General features: G+C 44.6%; 1 long non-coding RNA gene across 3 annotated transcripts in view; it reads left to right on the top strand.

The window, feature by feature from the left end:
* LOC129049216 (uncharacterized) overlaps positions 1–21,418 on the top strand; it is a 29,329-nt gene extending 7,911 nt beyond the window's left edge. The window contains exons 4-8 of one of the 3 annotated variants that reach the window (XR_008512129.2): positions 7,932–8,054; positions 8,354–8,659; positions 13,646–13,765; positions 20,484–20,647; positions 21,081–21,418. This is a non-coding gene — a long non-coding RNA (uncharacterized LOC129049216). Of the gene's footprint in view, positions 1–7,931; positions 8,055–8,353; positions 8,660–13,645; positions 13,766–20,432; positions 20,648–21,080 lie in introns of all 3 variants that reach the window. The other 2 variants (XR_008512128.2, XR_008512127.2) reach the window with 2 other exon arrangements.
* The last annotated feature ends 274 nt before the right edge of the window (positions 21,419–21,692 follow it).

The raw sequence follows: 21,692 nt of genomic DNA, 5'->3' as shown, positions 1-21,692 counted from the left end.
AGAGTGTTGGCAGTGACCCTTTGGTATTGATAATGCAACCCCATTGTATGGGTGGGTCCTAGTTTGTTAACTAGTTCCTGATGGGTGGACTTCTAGGTAATCGCCACTATTTGCTAGTACAGGTCCACAATCCCTTATCCAACCACCTGGAGCCACCTGTGTTTTGGGATTCAGTGTTTATAGATTTTAGATGGGTTTTAAGGTATATATATCATATACTATGTAATAAAACCAGAGATTGGAGGGGGCTTAGAGCAGCATCCTATAATCAAACACATGGATAAATTCTTCAGTGCAACACATAAATATTCCCACTAAGTGGCATAAATAAAGACTATAAATAGCCTCACGTTTCTTCAGGGAGGGTTTTGTGCCAAGTAAGTGTTGGCTCCAAACTTAGGATGGAAACACATTCAATTTTCAGAGCTTCTTGGATTTTTAAATTATAGATAAGTACATGACTACATACTTGGGCAAATATTTCTGTAAAATAAATTTCTAGGAAAAAAATGTTGGGTTGAAAAGTCTGTTCATTTTAAAACTTTTTATAATTGTTTATAAGTGTCCACCTTAGATCGCTCTGTGAGCAGTGTTTGTTCTAAGCTGGGGCTGCTATGGAAGTGGACGTTCTTGCGCTCCTGCATCTAGGGGTGGGTGGAGGTTTGTGGGGGTGGGCCAGGGGGCCTTGAAGTCCTTGGAGAGAGAGATGCATGGAGGCTGCACCGGGCGCCTGCCAAGGGAGTTGGGGCTGTGTGAGCAGAAGGAGAAGCCAGGCCTGGAGAGACTGGAGCTAAAGGAAGTGCAATCTGAGCTCCCCCAGGTCTGCAGAGAAGGCACTTGAAGTCTCCAGGGAAGCTGGCCTCAGAGGCTGGAGCTGCTTGAGGCAGCTGGTGTTGGAATGAGCTCTGGCCCTCTTCCCATCCCAGAGCCATGAGCTCCGGGGCAGGACCTGGGCTGTGTTTCCTTCCAAGTTTCTCCATCTGTTTTCATCAGAGGGAAAATGATTGTGTGTGGAAATGGAAGGCCTGCTGCGGCCACAGCTGTTGGAGCGGGTGGCATGAGGGTGGTGTGAGGTGGGAGTCCTGGGTGAACTTGGCAGGTGCTGGGTACCTCCTTTGTCAGGGGCACAATGTAGGGACATGAAATAACCCCAACATGGTCCATGATCTTCTTCTCACGGTGGGGTTGGTACAGGTGCAGTGCCTGGCACTCAGTAGGTGCTTTATATAGAATTAGATGGAAGGAAGAACAGAAAGGGAAAGAAAGAAGCCACGTGACCTTGGCAGGTCAGAGCTAAAACAGTCTTTGATAGTCACCCTATGTCCCCATTTTACAGAAAGGGAAGTGGGAGCACAGAGAGGGTCAAGGGGCTTGCCCAAGGTCACCCAGCTAGTGGACCTCCTCAAGTCTCCCTAGCCTCTTCTCTCTGGAGAATCCTGGGGTGAGGGATGCCAGAGGGAGAGCTGCTATCATGCCCCATTTCTGCCTGACTCAGCTGGATGTTGAGGCACCCCATTTCTTTGGCCTCAAGCTCCTCATCTGTCAAATGTATGTTCTGTTCCTGACCTGCTGCCTCTGCTTGGGGGCCAGGGTTGGGGTAAAGGGGTTTAAGAATCAAAGCTGATGACATCCCTCCCCTGCTTAAAATCTTTTTGTGGTTCCACACTGCCCTCAAAATAAAGACGTGTGTCCCGGATGTGACTGTGTGGGCTGGCCCTGCCTGCACCCCAGCCCCTCTGACTCTGCCCTCTTGCTCTCCCACCTGCTGGTGGTTTCTTCCCTATTCAGGCCCCTTCCCTTCCCAGGGCCTTTGCGCAGCCCTCTCCTGGTTTGACCCCTAGATTGTGGAGCTGGAACACCTGCTTCAAATCCCAGTGCTGCCACTTCCCAGCTGGGCAGCCTTGGAAAAGTTACTTCCCCTCTCTGGGCATCAGCTTCCTCCTCTGCAAAATGGGGCTGAGAATAATAAAACCTGCCTCTTGGGGTTGTTGTAATGAACAATTACACGTTAATACACATGTGGGCTAAGAGCTCAGTCAGCGACAGTTCTTAGGACTCTGATATGATTTGGCTCTGTGTTCCCACCCAAATCTCGTCTCAAATTGTCATCCCTACATGTCGAGGAAGGGACCTGGTAGGAGGTGATTGGATCATGGGGGTGGTTCCCCCATGCTGTTCCCGTGATAATGAGGGAGTTCTCACGAGATCTGATGGTTTAAAAGTGTGTGGCTTCCTTTGCCTTCTCCTCCTACTGCCATGTAAGACCTGCTTTGCTTCCCCTTCGCCTTCTGCCGTGATTGTTAAGTTTCCTGAGGCCTCCCCAGCCATGTTGAACTGTTAGTCAATTAAACCTCTTCCTTTATAAATTACCCAGTGTCAGGTATTCTTTATAGCCATGTGAAAACAGACTAATACAGACTGCTTCTTGCAGCCCTGGGTCCTCTCCTTTGCTGCTGTGCTACGATTATTATTTCCTCTGAAGTGTGACCATTTGACTATAGCTGTCTCCCCGCCAGACTGTCATCTCTGGGAGGGTAGGGCCAAGTCTGTCTCATCCACAGCTGTGTCCCAGCACCCAACACACTCACTTACACAGTAAGTGGAAGCTCCAGAAATACCTAATGCATCTTGGTGTACCCTGACATGACTCCATTGTTGTGACCATGGAACTCTGACTTCTCCAGGTTACATGTGTCCAGTAAGCCCCAGCTGCACTTCTCCCCCTCCCCCGCCACTCTCTTTTTAGAAAGACAGTTATCTCTGCAGAGACTGCTCTGTGCCTGCGTCCCGGGATATCTGGCCATGGCCTCAGTCTGCTGGGGTCAGTCCATTTAGTATGGTCACTGCTAGTCTAATTAGATCCATCAAGATGAAAGCAGAAAGCAGAGAAATGGCGCATCCTGCGTGCTCCCAATTAACTCAGGAGCACCTCCAGGCACCGCTGTTGACTCTGGGTCCCCTTCGTCTGGGTTGGCTGCCTTTGGGAGCTAAGAAATGCAATTATTTCCCGGCCACGTGGTTGGAGGGAGTTGGGTGACCCAGGTCAGCCTGTCCTCTCTGTCTACTCCAGACAGAGCCATAGGGTAGTGATGGGGTACAAGAAAATGGTCATATGGTCAGAGTGCCCAATACTGGCCTTCCCATTGCTTGGGCTTTAGTTTATAAAAACAGTGATGGCCATGAGTTTAATTACTTTCCCCCCAACTGGCTGTTGAAGAAGAGATCCTCCAAAACATTCTCAAACCCTGCAAGGCTTTGCCACTTTCAGTTCACCTTCTACTCATCATTCTGTTTCCACTATTACCCCCCAGCAACCTGTGCTCTACCCTGCAGCCAGGCTGATCTTCCCAGAGAGCAATCTGTCTCTCTTCTGTTTATAGCCCTCTATGGCTCCCTATTGCCGTGGATAAATCCCAGACCTCTGATAAAGATCTACAAGGCCCTTTGTGATCTGGCCCCTCCTGACCTTTCCAACCTTAGTTCTTGCCCTCTCTCCATCTCTGCCTCAGTGCCTTTCACCTTATGATTTAGGCAAAAGGGATATCTTTAACTTTCTTGACTAAGCTTTGTCACCACTGGCACCTCCAGGCTTTTGCACATGCTGTTCCCTTTGCCAGGAACACCATCTCCCTCTTTGCTTGGTTCAAGTCAATTCATTTTTGAGAATCTTTCCCGATGTCCCCTCACTGGATCACACATCATTTGTCAAATGCTCTGGCCTTTCTCCTAGACGTTTAACTTTGCAAGGTCAGGAACTGATGCTTATTTACTCATTATATCCTCAGTTCCTGGCACACAGTAGGTGCTCAATAAATGTTTGTAACATAATCTAAAAAATGAGTGTTTCAGATTGTATGATACCAGTGGTTCCTGATAATATGATGATGATGATGATGATGATAATAACAATAATAAAAGTGGAAAGCTAAGGTGGATGTTACCATTCTCATTTTATAGTTGAGGAAATGGAAGCTCACAAAAATGGAATGCACCAGTGCAAGGACCTTCTAGTTTTAGAAACTCACAGAACCAGCCCCACCTCCTCTCCTCTGTGCATATCAAGCTGGGAGGCCATGCAACCTGGTGGTGGAGGTCATCAGCCCCTTGGTGCAGGCACATTGCAGCTTAGGAAGCTTCTCCACTTATAGCTGCCCTTTCCCAACTCATTGTCCCAGTCTGAGCCCCGTCTCACGTGGACTATTGTAGCAGCCTCCTACAAAGATTTCTATAATAGGTCTCCCTGCTGGAGTCTGCCCTCTGTGCACTGCGGGGAGTCAGAAACCCCAACTGCTCTCATGTTCCTAATCTTAACAGCCCTCAATGGCTGCTTTTTGCCAGTGAAATGAAGTCCCAGGCTCCTTCGGGCTGACATCGAACACCCTGCACAATTGGCCCCCAGCCCCCATGAACCTTCCCGACCCCTTGTCCAGCCTCCATTTTTATTCTTGTATTTGCCCCACCCTCCAGCCTAACCAGTCCACTCCTTGTTTGTACCATCCCCCACCAACTTCCCAGCCCCATATTTTTTCTTGTGCTGGTCCTTTTGCCTAGAATGCTTTTCTCTTATTTCATTGTGGGAAATGCCTCTTCACTCTTCAGGGCCAAGCCCAGACACCCTCCTCCTCCAGGAAGCCTGCCTTGATTTCCCCAGCTAGAAGTGATCTTTCAATTCACAGAGCACTTTCTCTGGTCTTTTTGAGCATATGCCTCCCCAAACTTCTGTTTGAGCTCTGTGTGCCCTTGCTTGTTGCCCCAAAACCCTACCACAAAGGAGGCCCCCAGAAGATGTGTCCAGGCAGCTAGCAAAAAGTGATTGTAAAATGGATATTTGCCTAATTAATTCATTCATTAATGAAGGATGAATGAGTGAATGAAAGACCATGAAGTTGCAAAAGTTCAGGCTTTAAAGCCATACAGACCTGGGTTTGAATCTACTTCTGGCACTCACCAGCTGTGTGGCTTTGGACGTCTCTTTACCCCTCTGAGCCTCAATCTTCTGGGTAACTTTTCAGGGCTATTCAGAGGATTGGGCATAATACAATAGAGTGACCAACACATAGTAGGTGCTCAACAGATTGAAGTGTTTTTTTGAATGAATGGATGAATGTGGAAGGTGTTTGAAAGATCATGGATTTTGACACCAGCTGGATCTGGTTTGAACCCACCTCAAACCAGGTATTTTGATTGTATTTTGTGATTGTGATGACTTTAGGAATGATCTTTTACTTGTATGACCCTCAGTTTCCTCCTTGGTAAAATGAGAGTAAATAACAGTCCTTAGAGGCAGGGTAGAGATACTTCATTTACAGTGTCAAGCTCATAAAAATGAGTAATACTGCCATGATGATGATGGTGGTGGTGATGATGAGGATGATGGTGATGATGGTGGTCATTGTGGTGATTGCGATGGTGATGATAATGGTAGTAATGGTGATAATGGTGGTGATGATAATGATGATGGTTGTGATAATAATGGTGATGGTGATAATAGTGATGATGATGATGACTGTAATAGTGGGGATAGTGGTGATGATGGTGGTGATAGTTGCAATGATAATGATGATGGGGATTATAATAATGGCGATGGTGATGGTGGTAGTGATAATGATTGTGGTGGTAATGGTGATAATGGTGGTGGTGATAATGGTTGTGACTATGGTGGTGGTGATAATAGTGATGCTGTTGATGGTGATAGTGGGGATAGTGCTGATGATGGTGGTGATGGCTGTAATGACAATGATGATGGGGTGATAATGATGGTGATAGTGATGATCATGATAGTGTTGGTAGTGGTGATAATGGTGATGGTGATGGTGGTGGTAGTGATCATGATAATGATTGTGATGATGGTGGTGGTGGTGATGTTGGTGGTGGAAGAGGAGGATTAGGGAGTGCTTGACCAGTCTTGGCACAAATTTCCATGCCCAGCCAGCATTCTTCTGGGCTGCCCTCCAAGCTGGTGACTAGTGTCCCTTAGTTCCCCTGGAGTTTCACTGTAATGTCCTCCTACTACCTAGCAGCTATCCTTCCGTCATCTGCTCTTCTTCCTCTCTCCCCATCAGGTACTTTAATGAGGGGCCAGCACCATCCATAGCCAGGCTGGGCCCCATGTAGGGTGATGACTCACAATGGAGCCAGGGCAGGTCTAGTGAGAGCTGCCAGTGCAGGCTCAGTGATCATGGTAGATCATGGAGTCAGGTGAGCCTAGGGGTCTCAGGCCCTGAGCCCTGCAGGAGTCTCAGTTGTGTAACAGCATCAGCACCACATGGGCATTGCTTACAACAGTTATTCCTTTGTGTGATCTTGCCTAGGGGGAGTGAAGAGGGGCTTTTCTTCTGTAGAGGCTGAATCTGCCTCCCTGAAGCTCCAGGTTAATGCTGGCTCTGACTTCTGGACCCACACAGAATATGTGTCTATTCCCCAGGATTCTAAACCTCATAAAACAACAACAGCAACTGAAGTGATATCTTAGCTTGGGTTTCCCTGGAAGCAAAGCTGGAGACAAGGATTTGAGTGCAATAAGTTTATATGGGAAATGAAGGAAACAGAAGGGGAACAGGGAAGTGAGACAAGGAAGGGAAGGAGCGTAAAACGCATCCATTATTAAACCAGTCATCACTGCGGGTGGCTGGAGCCCAGTCCCACTGGGAGGCTCTGGGAAACTGTGTGGAAAACATGCTTCAGAGTTATCCTACCTGAGGAGTTGGGGAGCTTCGGTATTTGGTCATTGAGGATGTTGCCAGGAGGCACCGATGCCCCAGCACTTCAGGCCAGCCTTGGACCTGAGAAAGCCCTCAGGTGCTGACAACAGAGAATGGGGCCAATGTGTCCTGAAGTGGTGAGGGCAAGGGGATGTGGGTGGGCACCAGAGGGTCTGTAACTCATGTATTGACTCATGGATTTTTCAGTTAAGTCCTAATGATCCCTGAGAAGGTTAATTTTATGTGTCAATTTGGCTGGACTAAAAGATGCTGATAATCTGGTTAAACATTATTTCTGGGTGTGCCTGTGAGGATGTTTCTGGAAGAGATTAGTGTTTAAATAGCTGAACTGAATAAAGCACGTTGCCCTTCCCGAGGTGGGTGGGCATGAGCCAACCCATGGAGGGCCTGACTAGAACACAAAAGCCAAGGAAGGTTGAATTTGCTCTCTGCCTGACTGCTTGAGCTGGGACATCAGTTTCTTTCTGCCCTCAGACTGAGACTTACACCATTGGTGTTTCTGGTTTTCAGGACTTTGGACTTGGGCTGAACTACATTGCCAAATTTTCTGGGTTTCCAACTTGCAGATTGCAGATTGTAGGACCGCTAAGCCTCCATAATCATGTGAACCAATTTCTCTCTCTCCCTCCCTCTCTCTCTCTCTCTCCCTCTCTCTCTCTCTCTCCCTCTCTCTCTCCCCCCTCCCTCCCTCCCTCTCTCTCTCTCTCTCCCTCCCTCTCTCTCTCCCTCCCTCTCTCTCTCCCTCTCTCTCCACCATTGGTCCTGCTTCTCTGGAGATCCCTAATATAATCCCTTGTATTGGTCCATTCTTGCATTGCTATGAATAAATACCTAAGACTGGGTAATTTATAAAGAAAAAAGGTTTAATTGGCTCACAATTCCGTAGGATGTACAGGAAGCATGGCAGCATCTGCTTCTGGAGAGGCCTCAGGGGGCTTCCAATCATGGCAGAAGGCAGAGTAGGAGCTGGCATCTTACGTGGTGGGAGCAGGAGGAAGAGCAAGTGGGGGGAGGTGCTATGCACTTTTCAACAACCAGATCTCCTGAGAACTCTATCTCGAGGACAGCACTAAACCATTCGTGAGAACTCTACCCCCATGATCCAACCACCTCCCACCAGGCCCCACCTCCAACCCTGGGAATTACAATTCGACGTGAGATTTGGGTGGGAACACAGATCCAAACCATATTATCATGCCTATTTTACAGATGAGGAAACTGAGGCTTGAAGAGGTAATGTGACCTGCCCCTGCCCAAGCTCACATATCTTGTCAGTGGCATCACTTCTCTCCGCAGTAACTCACTTATGAGATGATTTCATCCAGGTCATCTGTGAGTAATCATGATGGAGAAGCTGGGGGACTGTGTGGGAGGCAGGGGTGGGGCAAGGCTGCTTCTGGGAGATTTCAAATCTATTCCCCCAAGAGTATTTCCACTCTCCGATTGGGATGTGATGGGTCACAAGAGAGTGGATCTAGGCCCCTTGCTTGGGCCCCAGTGGGTTTCCCTGCACCCCAATAATGCTCCTGCCTTTAAATAATTCACATCTGCAGATGGTCTTCATTTAGCACCATCCATCAGCCAGTTTTTTTCAAATAAGCACAAACCTCAGGCATAAATTATTCTTGCAGGGTCAACAGGTCTGACAGAGCACACCTGCTACCACCAGCCGAGTGTCATGTGACTAGGGGACTGCAGCCTGGGGCGTGCATTTCCAGATGTGTCAACCCCACATCACACCAAAGAGTGAGAAGGATAATGATAATTTTTTCAGAATTTGGGGTCATGAGTTTTAACTCCAGATCTGTTTGTCATTTATTTCAGCCTATCCAAGCCTTTATATCTTATCTGGAAAACAGGACAATCAGTTTCTCCTCACAGCACAGTGAAATTTAAATAAGATAAATGAAGACTTTTGTTATAATGCCTGGTAAATAGTAAGTGCTCAGTAAATAGTCCTTTTTCCTTCCTTTCTCTTTCTTTTCTTTCCTGTTTACATTCTTCTGTTCTACCTCTTGTTTGCTCTCCCTCCTTTCCTTTTCTTTTCCTTCCTTCATTGTCAAGAATCATTCATGCCTCCTGTAGCAAATGCTGTTGGTGTCCCACCTGCAGCCCTCCAGCATTCATGGATCCTGAACATGCTCACAGACTTCTGTGGCCAGCACCTGAGTCTTCCTGTCTGAAGGCATTCTTCAGCCATATGCATACTCAGTCTGCAATGGGGCTGGCCAGAAATGCTGGGGACACACAGCCCTTCAAACCAAGCAAGGATGGTTAGTTGGTGGAAAAATACCCTAGTTCCCTCACCTTCCAAGTGAGACCACTCTGAGCATATTCTACACTGTCTCCCAGAAGTGCCCAGTGGGATTGAGCCCCAATCACCCATGCCCTGCTCATCAATGCCCTATCTATTGGCTTCTATCCTTCCCTATCTTATTTCCCCACTTTCCTACCAGTGCTTCTTAGGGTCACTTCCCAGATAAATAACTGTGCCCAAATCTGTCTCAGGGTCTGCTTCTTGGAGAACCTAAACTAAATCAGATGCCAAGAGGCTGTATGTGATGAGGCCACTGAAAACTTCAATTCAAACAAGTTGCATTCCCAGATTTTCGGTCTCAAGGACCTGTCCTCGGGGCCCCACCCACAAAGTTCTGGCCCTCATAGTCTGTGGTCTTGAAGGCTGTTAAAAATGAATCTAGACTATACAAGACTCCTCTAGTCATTCCACCAGGGAGTAGCCAGAGTGATCTTTCTAAAACAAAAAACAAAACAAAACAAAAAACAAAAACAAAAACAAAAACAAAAGATAAAATCTGACTATGCCCTTCCCAGAGCCCTCAATTCCAAAGTCACCTACATGGCTTACAAGGCTTTTCATAATTAGGCCTGCAGCCTGCTCTAGTCTCATCTCTCATCCTACCTCCACATGCTCCTTTCTCTTCAGCCAAGATGTTCTATTTCCATGAAACACTCTATGCTGTCTGAATCCTCCTAGCCCTTGTTCATACTCTTCCCTCTTCGTGGAGTTCTCTTCTCCCCTACTTTGTTTGCCTACTAAATTAGTCATCAAGACCCAGCTCATGTTACCTCCACTGTGAAGCCTTTTTCCCCTTCTGTTCTTCCTCTGTGCTTGAGTAATCTTAATGGTGGCTCCTACTCCTGTGCCTTTTCAGTACTGAGGCCAGTGGGAAGGAGAATTTGACCCTGTCCCAGAAGTCTCTGTAAAACCTCTTGCCATCTCATTGACAGATGGAGCCATATGTCCCCACCCCTGACAAACACCCTGACCAGAGGAATGCAGGACTCAGATTGGCCAGGTCTGTTCACTGGGATTCCTTTAGCCATGCATGATCTTAACACCTCATGGATTAACAGTGAGGAGGGAGGAGTTCCGGATGGCTGACGCTTTGCCACAAATGTTCCCTCCATGGCTTCAATGACTTTCTTTTCTAATTCAAGAAACTCACCTTAAAAGATGAATTTTATTGATTTAAAATTTTTGAGTTAAGCAGTCATATCTAGGCAAATTTTGTCTGCTTATGTGCAGATAATCTAGCTGTTTATTACTCAACAAGACTCAAGGCCTAAGACTAAATCTCCATGGCTCTTGGCTTCACCTTTTGAACTCTTGGTTTTATCACCCAGTCATCATTTCTTCTCCATGAAGGTAGCCTGCATGAAGATGAGCTGTATTTTTAGCTTACTTTTTTCTGTAGATGTGGTGGGGGTGGGTCTAAAGTCCTCTTTTTAATTTGTGCAGTTTGCTTCTTTCAATACAAGTGGGCTGTGTTTCTGCCAATACATTTCTCTTAAAAATTTTGTGGGTCTTTTGTGAATCTTACTGGGGGCTCATTCCATTAGAAAAAAAAGCCACATTCATGAATCTCATTGGCATAAACTTTTCTCTACCTCGAACTTCTGCTGAGAATCCCAAGGCAGTGGAGGCGCAATAGCCTTGCTTATTAAAAGTTGCATGGTTTGACTGATTGGTTATCTTAGGTCTTTATGAGGCATTAATAATGAATTTTACAGTCACATCTTCAACTTTATACTGTATTTCCTGACAGTGTCCTGGATTCAACCTTTGCCCAGATATATTTCTTAATTTTGGCATCACTTGCCATCTAGAGACAAGCAATTTTTCAAAACCAGCAAGCCCTGGCTTCTTTTTGTTTATCAGTCATTCCTTCAGGTTATCTCTTGCCTCTTGCATTTTACTATAAGCAGGAAGAAGAACCAGGTGTCATCTTCAACATTCTGCCTGGAAATCCCCTTGTTTAGATAACCAAGTAGACTAGACATATTATTTAATTTCCATTTTACTACAGGTGACAGTATGGCTAAACTCTCTGCCACTACATAACAAGCATCCCCTTTCCTCTGGTTCATTATTTATTCACACATGCACTCACTCATAAGATTATGAACTCAACCAATATTTATAGAAGGGACACATATGCTTACAATGATAACACAATCTCAGGACCTGCTCTCATGAAGCTTACCTTCTATCAGAATCTTAGGTAGTTCCCTTCTCCTCCAGAACCCTATGAAGTTATTGGTATTATGATTTCAATTTTACAAATGAGGGAGCTTGAGCTCAGAAAGGTACAATCAATTTCCTAGGGCTTCCCAAATAAGTAGAGGATCTGGTGTCTGAACTCAGTTCTGTTTGATTCTAGAATTCCTGTGTGTAAGTGCTACTATTATAATTATCTTTCCTGGAATTCAATTTCCACTGTCCTTGTCAAGGTCTGAAGTGGTGTCCATCTCTTTATTGAAATTTTGTGGGAATCAAGCTGTTGACTTTCCCCTATAGAAACATTTTTTTTTAAGGTAGAGATGAATAAAGATGTACATTTAGAAGCAGCCAGGTGCCTAGAATTGCTTTTTAATATGGGGGCTTTGGGAACTTCTCACAAGACCTCACTGCCCCCTAATGCTGCATTCAATAAACAGGAATGACAGAGGTGCTCTGAGCTTCCCCTTGGGACCAGGACAGGTTTGCAAAGTGTTGAAGTCATTGACTTTTGAAGGACGCTTGGGGGAAGAGAGAAGAGACAATGATTCAGGCAGGAAAACTAAATTATATGGTCATAAATCCCCTGGAAATTGCTATTTTCTCTCTTCTGCCCCACACCATGCCATCTTACTAAGTCACAAGATGCTCTCAAAAGCTTAATAACACCATGGGATCTAGGGTAAGACATGTGTTTAAGGAAGGGCAGACCCTGTTCCCTGGATGCTGCAAAATGTGCTGCATCTTCTTGATCTTGACCTTTGGTTAGAAATAGGGGGAACTTTCGTAAGCTGTAGAAAAACTTAGTTTTCTGAGCAGCCTGTACAACACTGACCTCAACTTTAGCTGAAAGTGTGGGCTTGGTCTGCAGCCTTGGTGGCTTCTTACAGTGAAGGAGGCCTAAGGCTTTTGCTGTGGGTCTTGAGGACCCAGGAGGGGAGGCTTCCACTAGCACCTGAAGTGTTCCCCAAGGATTTAGTTTAAAACACAACCTGTTTGCTCTTCTCCTGCCTCATCTCTGCTGTTCTTCCCTCTCTCACTCTACAGGAGGCCACACTGACCTCCTTGCTTTTCCTCAAACATAATCAACTCTCTCCAACATCAGAGCTTTGGAACTTTTTGTCTCTTCTGCCTGAAATGAATGTCCCCACATTTTCCTACAAGTAGTCCCTTCTCAACCTTCAGGTGTCAGTTCAATTGTCACCTCCTCAGGGAGGCCCTTCTCAACCACCTTATTTAAGGTGACATGTGTTCTCATATTATCTTTTTAATCATATTCTCCTGTTGATCTTTTCTACAGCACTTACTGCAGTCTGTAATTCTTTTAAAAACTTGTTTACCTTTTTTTTAAACCTGTTTACTGCTGCTCACCAGAAGAAACAAATACAGAGATTTAGGTTCCTGGATTCTTTAAGTCTAGAAGGACAGACTCAGGACTGGGGCAATGAGGGTGATCCCACCTGTGCACTGCAGGGAGAGCTGTTTACTTAGATTGCTGGTTCTCAAGTGGAGGTGATTTTGTTCCCACTCATTGGGGATGTCTGGCAATGTCTGGGAGATGATTTTGATTGTCATGACTTGAGGGTGGTGTGGGATGGGTGCTTATAAACATTCTGCAATACACGGGAAAAATTCCAGAGTTATCTGGCCCCAAATGCCAATAGTGCTGTGATTGAGGACCCTTGACTTAAACTATAATGTCAACGTCACTCATACACACATCTGCCTTCACACAGATTCAGGCTTTTTTCTTGGGATGCCCAGAGGCTCGGAGCTGTCTGTGGTGCTGAAGCAGGCCACACTCCAAGCCCCTGACTTTCTTAATCCCGTTCAGATCCCTGTTTCTGACCCCACTCAAGACTGTTGTATATAGAATCATACAATATTGAAGCTGGAAGGTTCTTAAAAGTCAGCTAATCTAATTCCTCTCTTTTGTACAAAGAGGACACCGAGGCCCAGAGCCCAGATTTGCCAACGGTCACATTGTACCTGCAAGTGCATCTGTCTCCCTCCCCCCGTGAACAATGTTCCTCCCAGGACATCTTGGCCAATGACATTTTGCCATCTGAGCGTTGTTAATGGAGTTGTCCCCTAGTTGAGGCAGCTTGTCTCTTAATCACATCGGAAGTAGAAAGAAAATGACTTTGAAGATTTGTTCCCGTGGTGCTCAGGGTGGCTGGGGCAGGCAGGCCCTCTCTGGGTGCTTGGGGTGAGACAGCTTGTCTGGTAGGGAGCTAATTGATTCTTTAGGTTAGCGCTGTTTCGTGTGCACAGACAAATCTGGGCATCCTTTCTGCCTAATGTGTCACTGAGCATTTCCTCTGAGCTCCCCAGCCCCAGTCTTTTGCTGCTGACTTCATGGAACTACGTTTTGTGAAACTTCTCTCTCTTGTCTACCCATCAGAAAAACAAATTCAAGGAGGCTATTCTGTTGGTGGTGGTCTTCATTGAAAACCTTATTTTCATGCACCTCAAGAGACTGTCACCTAGAGCTGCCCTCTGTCGAGAGCCTGTTAAGTATCAGGTACTTTTTCTATTATCTCTGATCTTAGCAACTCTGTGAAGTAGACATTTGCTGCATTTTAAGAGAAAAACTGGATCTCAGAGAGGCCAAGTAGCTCTCCCAAGGTCACACAGCAAAGAAATGGCAGAGCTTTGATTTGAACTCCATCCCACCTGTCTTTCCTATAGATTTATTATTCTCCAAGTGTGGTCCCCAAGCCGGTGGCATCAACATTGCCTGGGAATTTGTTAGAAATATACACTTTCAGGTCCTCCTTATTCTTGGGTTTGGTTTTGGACAAACCCAAGATTTCTAACATTATCTTATGGAATTATAATCCCCATTTTGCAGATGAGAAAACTAAGCAGAAGTCAGTTTGTCCAAGGTCCTACAGGGAGTAAGTGGCAGGGCTGAGGGCAAACCCTGGTCTCTTGTGGTCTCTTGCTCCCTCTCATCCAATTCTGCTCATGATTCTTGTGTGCCTGATTCTTTCATCTTATTTCTCAGACAGGGAGGGTAATAAAAAGGACCCTGTTCTACTCACACAACTGGGGAGTAGTAGAGGCAGGATTTGGATCCAGGTCTTTCAGAATCAAAGCCTGAGTGCTGGGGTCTGGTCTGTCAAACTTGGGACTTGGTCTCAAAAATTCCATAAAGGAACCAAGGTGGATCTTAGAAAAGAGCAAAGTCTTCAGTGTAAATGTGTATGGCCTTAGGCAAGCCATTTCCCTTTTCTCTGCCTCAGTTTACCCATCCTACAGTTATACAATGCTCATCAACCGCACGTATTTGTTGTTATACTTGAATGCAACAATGACGCTGAAAGATATTTTAACAATGACAACAGCATTGGCTATGTTTTATTGAGCATCTACTGTGTACCAGGCATGATGTCTGGAGGTTTGTAAATTCTAACTCCTGAATTCTCACCGCATGACATAGGTGCTTTTGTTCAGTTGGTTGAGCTCTTGGCTTCAGTTGCTTCATCTGTACAATGGGAATGATGTCATAACTACCACACAGTGTCATCTGAGTATTACATGAGTTAATGTATGTAAGTTATTTAAATGGAAGCTGGCACATAGTAAGCACTAGGTAAGTATCATGTCAGCATGCACATCTTGGAACAGGGAAACTTAGGCTCAGAGAAGCAAAAGACTTGCTCAAGACCATATAAACAACGAGTAGTTGACCCCAGGGTCTTACACCTATGTCTTGTGACTTTTATATCTGCTTTTTCTCCTCCCTGTTCAGAGCATCCACTGGTTTGGGTGTCCATTCTCCCTTGCTCTGCCTCAAATATCAGGATGGGATACCCCAGCCTTTATAAGTTTAGTCTGTCCCCTCTTGGCCTATGGATGTGCCACACCTACTCTCTGAGCCTCAAGGGCCATGGAGAAATAAACTGCAGAGCCTGATAAATAAATAAAAAATTAGCTTCATGATCCTGATGTCCGGAGGCTGTGGTGGGTGTTGAATTATTCAGGCTGTTTGGGTGTGAGCTGTTAGTTTTCTGCTGCTCTCGTCTTGATGGCCGCCCTGACAGATTGATGGATGAGCCAGTAAAACACTTGGAGGCCAGAAAGAAAATTCTTAATCATAACTCACTGGTGGGAGCAAGTGTTTTCTCTACACTGGCAGCTCCAGAGGCTTGGCCTAGCCCCAGCTCTCTCTTGCCTTCTGCCCTAATGAGGCTGGAGGTACCCAACTGTAGAGTCATCCTTGGCAACTGGTTGAGGGCTTGTAGCAGGACTTTTAAGAATAGAGCTGTTCATTCATTTGACTTCATGTTTTTGCTTTTAAAAAATTAAGGTGCAATTTACATAAAAGGCATAACATTTTAAATTTACTGCTTGGTGAATTTTTACATTTGGGAATGTGGTGTAACTACCACTCAGATAAAGATCCAAAACATTCCTATCCCTCTAGAAGGCATCTTTATAAGGTAGCCTTATGTCACTTTTTAGCCACTACCATCTTTACTCCTAGACAACACCTATCCTGACGTCTATCATCATAGATTAGTTTTTTCTACTCTGGAGTTTTATTTTATTTTATTTATTATTTTTTTGAGATGGAGTCTCACTCTGTCACCGAGGCTGGAGTGTAGTGGTGGGATCTCGGCTCACTGCAACCTCTGCCTCCCGGGTTCAAGTGATTCTTCTGCCTCAGCCTCCCAAGTAGCTGGGACTACAGGCATGTGCCACCATGCCCAGCTAATTTTTTGGTATTTTTTGGTAGAGATGGGGTTTTACCATGTTGGCCAGGCTGGTCTTGAACTCCTGATCTCAGGTGATCCAGTAGCCTTGGCCTTCCAAAGCGCTGAGATTACAGGCGTGAGCCACCACACCCGGCCTGGAGTTTTATTTTTTAATTTTTATTTATATTTTTTAGAGATAAGATCTTACTCTGTCACCTAGGCTGTAATGCCCAGATTGCTCTCGTGCAATCATATCTTACTGTAACCTCAAATTCCTGGGCTCAAGTGATCCTCCCACCTCAGCTTCCCTAATAGCTAGCATACCACCACACCCAGCTAATTTTTTGTTTGTTTGTTTGTTTTTGTTTGTTTTTTTTTGTAGAGTCGAGGTTTCACTATGTTGCCCAGGCTGTTCTTGAACTCCTGGCCTCAAGTGATCCTCCTGCCTCAGCCTTCCAAAGTGTTAGACTTACAGGCATGAACCACCAAGCCTGGCCTTTGAAATTTTATGTAAATGGAATCATAGTTTGTCTTTGGCTTCTTTCTCTGGCATTTTTTTTTAGATCCATCCATGTTGTTGCATGTATCACTAATTTTTCATTTTTATTGTTGACTAGCATTCTGTTACAGGAATAGACCACAATTTCTTTTAAAAAAAAGTTTCCACTTTTATTTTAGATTCAGGGAGTACATGTGCAGGTTTATTACCTAGGTATATTGTATGATGCTGAGGTTTGGATACAGTCGATCCTGTCACCCAGATACTGAGCATAGTACTCAACAGTTTGTTTTTCATCCCTTGCTCCCTTCCCTCACTCCCACCACTGGTAGTCCCCAGTGTCTATTGTTGCCATCTTTACATCCATGAGTACCCATCGTTTAGCTCCTACTTGAGTAATAATGTGGTTTTCTGTTCCTTCATTAATTTGCTTAAGATAGTGGCCTCCAGCTGCATCCATGTTGCTGCAAAGAACATGATTTTGTTCTCTTTAATGGCTGTGTAGTATTCCATAGAGTATATGCACCACATTTTCCTTATTCAACCCACTGTGGTTGGGCACCTAGGTTAATTCCATGTCTTTCCTATTGTGAATAGTGCTGCAATAAACATAGGCATGCATGTGTCTTCTTGGTAGAATGATTTATTTTCCTCTGGGTATATACCCAGTAATGGGATTGTTGGGTCGAATGGTAGTTCTAAGCTCTTTGAGAAATCTCCAAACTGCTTTCCACAGTGGCTGAACTAATATTCATTCCCACCAACAGTGTGTAAGCATTCTCTTTTCTCTGTAGCCTTGCCAGCACCTGTTTCTTGATTTTTTAATAACAGCCATTCTGGCTGGTGTGAGAAGGTATCTCATTGTGGTCTTGATTTGTATTTCTCTGATGATTAGTGATGTTGGGCATTTTTTTCATATGCTTGTTGGCCACTTGCATGTCTTCTTTTAAGAAGTATTTGTTCATGTCTTTTGCCCATTTTAAAAATGAGGTTCTTTGTTTTTTGCTTGTTGATTTGTTTAAGTTTCTTATAGATTCTGGATACCAGGCCTTTGTTGGGTGCATAGTTTGTAAATATTTTCTCCCATTCTGTAGATTTTAGTTTCTTTTGCTGTGCAGAAGCTTTTTAGTTTAATTAGGTCCCACTTATCATTTTTTGTTTTTGTTGCGATTGCTTTTGAGATCTTAGTCATAAATTCTTTGCCAAGGTTAATGTCCAAAATCGTGCTTTCTTGGTTTTCTTTTAGGGTTCTTATAGTTTGAAGGCTGACATTTAAATCTTTAATCCATCTTGAGTTAATTTTTGTACATGGTGAAAGATGGGGGTCCAGTTTTATTCTCCTGCATATGTCAAGCCAGCTATCCCAGCACCATTTTCCCCATTGTTATTTTTGTTGATTTATAGAAGATTAGATGACTACAGATATGTGGCTTTGTTTCTGGGTTCTCTATTCAGCTGCATCGGTCTATCTGTCTGTTTTTGTACCAATACCTTGTGGTTTTGGTTACTGTATAACTTACAGTATAGTTTGAAGTTGAGTAATGTGATGCCTCCAGCTTTGTTCTTTTTGTTTAGGATTGCTTTGGCTATTTGGGTTCTTTTTCTTCAGTTCCATATGAACTTTAGAATAGCTTTTTTTTCTAGTTCTGTAAAAAATAACACTGGTAGCTTGATAGGAATAGCATTGAATTTTTAGGTTGCTTTGGGCAGTATAGCCATTTTAACTATATTGATTATTCTAATCCATGAGCATGGAATGATTTTCCATTTGTTTGTATCATCTCTGATTTCTTTCAGCAGTGTTTTGTAGTTTTCCTTGTAGAGATCTTTCATCTCCTTGGTTAGGTATACTCCTAGGTATTTTTTTGTGTGTGTCTATTGTAAATGGCATTGCATTCTTGATTTGGCTCTCAGCTTGAACGTTATAGATGTATAGAAATGCTACTTATTTTTGTAAATTGATTTTGCATCCTGAAATTTTGCTGAAGTTGCTTATCAGTTCTAGGAGCCTTTTGGCAGAGTCTTTAGGCTTTTCTATGTATAGAGTCATGTTATCCACAAAGAGAGATAATTTGACTTCTTTTCCTATTTTGATGCCTTTCATTTCTTTCTCTTGCCTGATTGCTTGGTCAAGGACTTCCAGTACTTTGTTGAATAGGAGTGGTGAGAGTGGGTATCCTTGTCTTGCTCAAGTTAACTTATCTTTGTCTATGATGAGTAAAGCTGTTATGAACATTTGTGTACAAGTATTCGTGGTAATATGTGTTTTTATTTGTCTTGGGTAAACACTCAGGAGGGAGATAGTTGCATCTTAGAGTCAGTGCTTATTTGTTTTATAAGAAACAGCTAGATATTTTCCCAAAGTGATTGCCACATTTTACATTGCCACCAAGGATGTGTGAGTTTCACTTGTCCCCCATCTTTGTCAACACTTGGTATTATCAGTCCTTTTAATTTTGGCCATTTTAAAGGTATGAAGTGTTATCTCATTGTGGTTTGTTATTAATATGACCAATGCTGTTGAGCATTTTTTCATGTACTTACTGGCTAGTCTGGGGGTGTGAAGGAGTTAACACCCCAGGGACCATCCTCAGTCATGCGAATGGAATTTAGTAGATAAACAATGCAGCTTCCTCTTCCTCCAGGGGGTTGATTCTGGAGTGTGTTTCACAATGATTCTTAGAAGGGCGCCTGTGGGATTTAGTCCCAGTTGCCCACAGTAGTAACCCATCCTTAACGCATCCTTTATCAGCTGTTATCCTTTCCCTATCTCACTTCCCCTCCCCCTTATTTGTGCCTCCCAGGATTACCTTCCAAATAAATTCAATGCACCCTTGTGTGTTTCAGGATCTGCTTTGAGGATAGCCCGATCTAAGATAGGAGACACTCCAGGGATTGGCAAGAGCATGAAGCTCCTACATCCCTTAGGGCTAGAAGAATGCAAGGAGGGGTGGTGTTACTGGTGTCTTGGGGCTAGTGTCACCTGGCAGAAGTTGGAATTAGAGTGGGCTTGTCCAGGGGAAATTGATGCCAAAAGGAATCCAACACTGTCAGACACACTGCCTGTTATGGTTTAAACATTTTTCTTCTCTCAAACTTGTGTTGAAACTTAATCATAACAATATTAAGAGGTGGGAACTGATTAATGCTGTCATTGCTGGAGTTGGTTCATTATAAAAGGGCAGCTTCAGTCCCCACCTTCCACTCCCTTTGCCCTTCACCATGTTATGACTTGGCAAGTAGGTCCTCATCAGATGCTAATACCTTGGTCTTGGACTTCTCAGGCTCCAGAACTGTGAGAAATAATTTTCTCTTTATTATACGTGACTGAGTCTGTATAACAGCACAAAATTATATTATATTCTGGTATAACAGCACAAAACAGGATTCTGTTATAACAGCACAAAATAGACTAAGTGGTATTCTGTTAAAACAGCACAAAATAGACTAAGACACTACCCAAATCAGAGAAGGAAAGGGAGAAATATTCTGGCTCTCCCTTTTCTCCACCCTCGTATCTCCTGTCTGGGCCTTCCATTGGTGGAACCCAGAGAGAACCCAGTTGACCAAGGAGCCTGGGAAATTCAGCCCACAGGATCAGGCCCCCTGAGATACAGAGCTGGGCCAGGGAAGGGTGAGGTGTGGATATGAAGACAAACAGGCCCAGACCCAGTGGGAAGCAAGTTGGCAGGGAGTCCTTCTCAGGTGCCTAGATGAGCCACCCTCCCTCCCCAGTGGGTACTGAAGACTTGGCTGCCAGGCTGGATCTAGGGGCAGCCTCTGTCTTTTTTTTCTCCCCCAAGATTCTGTGTAGGATGCTCTGTTTCTTAGTCACTTGGATGCCTGACCATGACAACTGTTCCTTTGTGCTCAGACACAGGGCATATTCTTGTGTCCCCTTCTCCTTCCCAAGTTACTTTGAGCTTTTGCTTTCCCCAGGGTGGTGGGATGCTTAGGTATCTGTTATCTGAAAGATTAAAACCCACCAGGTGGAAAATTGCAGGAGGAGTGCCAAGCCAAAGGATCCCCTCCCTCCACAGCAGGAAGACAGTCCTTTGAGCCACTGCCAGGGACTCCCGGATGCCTCTGCTGGCAAGACCTGCTGTGGCAGATGGAATTTATGGACTTCAGTGCCCTGAATGGGAATAGCTAGACAAAGAAGAAAGAAATCCAGACTTGGGCCCACATGCTCATCTGCTAACAGGTAAAGTGGCCTTGGGCAAATCACCTTAACCTCAGCCTCAGCCTCTGCCTTGCCATCTGTAAAATGGGATCATGGTACTTGTTTTACTTTCTTCCTGGGGTATTGGATAGATTTGTGTACAAAGGAAGTACTTGTGGAGTCTTGTTAATAGGATGAAGGCAAAGAACCTAACTGTTGCCCCTACACATTCTCTTACTCAGAAGAGGTAATATTGTGAGGAGGTATGCCAGAAAGCCCAATTTGTCTTTGGCATAGTCATGTGATGGACAAACTCCAAAGCGGTCCCCCTGATCCCCAGTTTCTGCATTCACATCTTGTGTAATCCTCTTCCATTTGGTATGGGCAGGAACTGTGACTCACTTCTAACCAAGATGGTGGGATATTACTTCCATGATTATACTATATACAATTCTAAGGGCTGTCTTTCTGGTAGGCTCTCTCTATTGCTTTCTTAGTTTGCATGCTTGGATGAAGAGCTGTGTTGGTGAGGTCCACATGTCAGGGAATTAAGGGCAACCTCTGGTCAACAATCAGTAAGGAACTGAGGACCTCAATCTGACAGCCCTTGAGGAACTGAATTCTGCCAACAACCAGAGCCAGCTTGGAAGCAGTCCTACCCCAGCTGAGCTTTCAGATGAGACCTCAGCTCCAGCTGACAACTTGATTGCAGCCTTGGGAGAGACCCTGAGGCATGAGGACCTGCTAAAGCATACCTGGATTCCTGGCCCATAGAAACTGTGTGATAATAAATACATGTTTTTTTAAGCTACTAATTTGTAGTTACTACTAATTTGTAATTTGTAGTAATTTGTTATGCAGCAGCAGGTAATCAATACAGCACACAAAATCTTACATGATCTGGCCCATTTCCTCTCTGATGTCACTTCCTAGTACTCAACTTTTTACTCACTTTGCTCCAGCCACTCTGGTCTTCTTGCTATTTCTCAGACACACCAAAAATTGCAAGCCCTGGTTCTTTGCACTTGCTGTTCCCTCTACCAGGAATGTCCTTCCTTCAGAACTTTGCATGTCCCAATCCATGCAT

This window comes from Pongo abelii, chromosome 10 (assembly GCF_028885655.2).
Source record: "Pongo abelii isolate AG06213 chromosome 10, NHGRI_mPonAbe1-v2.0_pri, whole genome shotgun sequence".
Taxonomy (NCBI): Eukaryota; Metazoa; Chordata; class Mammalia; order Primates; family Hominidae; genus Pongo; species Pongo abelii.
The sequence above is the reverse complement of the archived record's forward strand: the minus strand, read 5'-3'. Positions and strand labels throughout refer to the sequence as shown.